Source organism: Schistocerca americana, chromosome 7 (assembly GCF_021461395.2).
Source record: "Schistocerca americana isolate TAMUIC-IGC-003095 chromosome 7, iqSchAmer2.1, whole genome shotgun sequence".
NCBI lineage: Eukaryota > Metazoa > Arthropoda > Insecta > Orthoptera > Acrididae > Schistocerca > Schistocerca americana.
Window position 1 is genome coordinate 269,861,538 of NC_060125.1, and position 377 is coordinate 269,861,914.

Consider the following 377-nt stretch of genomic DNA (forward strand, 5'->3'; position numbering starts at 1 on the left):
CCTCAATTGCCAACGATTTTCATTCAGCGGTCCCGTATTTATTATTCACCGTTTGTGATTTCTGGAATGTTGTAGGAGGTTCCTCTCGATGCAGTATTTCAAGTTGCTTAATCATTCAATGTCTGTATAAGCATGAGCACTGTCCGGACAGTTCAGATTCGTTGAGAACTTTAGTATGTCCTCAATAATTATTATTGACGGCCCTACTGTAGTAACTAGTCCGTGATTCCAGATTCAAAGTAGCCATGAACTCAGAGATACAGTACACTTATGGTTCTGATAAGAGGGATCGAAGTGAAGGCTGATAACAGAAATAAAGTCGTGCATTTTTACAGCAATTTTTCTTTTGGGGTTTTTATTTAAAAGATAATAGTGCC